Here is an 880-nt window from a genome sequence, read left to right as displayed (position 1 = left end):
TCTATGCAGTCGTGGAGCGTGTGTCAAGTCATGAGGACAAACCCAGAGTAGTGCCTTTTATGTCTTCCTGCACGGGGGGGGGGGATCAGTATGAATAAAAATTCTCATTTAATGGGACAAGGTGCACTTTTTTCTATTATTATTATTATTATTATTATTATTATTATTATTATTATTAACAACTTCAAGAGAGAAAGAAATGTTGGTGAGGGCACAACGGAAGACGCAGCCTTTGTCACATATACATTACAGCACAGTGAAATTTATTTATTTAATTAATTAATTATTTAAAAAATTCCCGCATGTCCCAGCTTGTTAGGATTTTGGGGTCGAACTGCAGCCATTATACAGCGCCCTTACAGCAGAGAGGGTTCAGCGCCTTGTTGAAGGGCCTAACAGTGTCAGCCTGGCAGTCCTGGGGCTTGAACCCCTGACCTTCTGACCAGTAACCCAGCTGTTGAGACAACACAGCCCTAAAGACTGTTTCTTTACTTCATATAGCATACAGACTAACATTATGACGTACCTTGGACGACTAACAGTTATTACCTCAGATGTCCGTTACATAAATTGACTCGCATAGTCCTGTTAAGGTGTGTGAGACGACAAATTAATACAGTTTCCTGTACGATTCACCCGATTACACTGAACCCTGGAATATGTGAATATCTGTGGAAACCGATGAACGGCCTTTTAAGTCATTTCTCTCACTCGAAGGCGAACTGAACGAAGTGATTCAAACGAGTCAAAACCGGTGAGTAATCTGACTTTCACTGCTCGGATGTAAAAACGCCTGTAATTGTCCACATTGACATGAAAGACGTATATAAAGTTTGTTAGCTCTGTACTTGTACTCTGCTTAATGACAAAGTTGAATCTA

This window comes from Ictalurus furcatus, chromosome 9 (assembly GCF_023375685.1).
Source record: "Ictalurus furcatus strain D&B chromosome 9, Billie_1.0, whole genome shotgun sequence".
NCBI lineage: Eukaryota > Metazoa > Chordata > Actinopteri > Siluriformes > Ictaluridae > Ictalurus > Ictalurus furcatus.
This window is presented reverse-complemented; position numbering follows the sequence as displayed.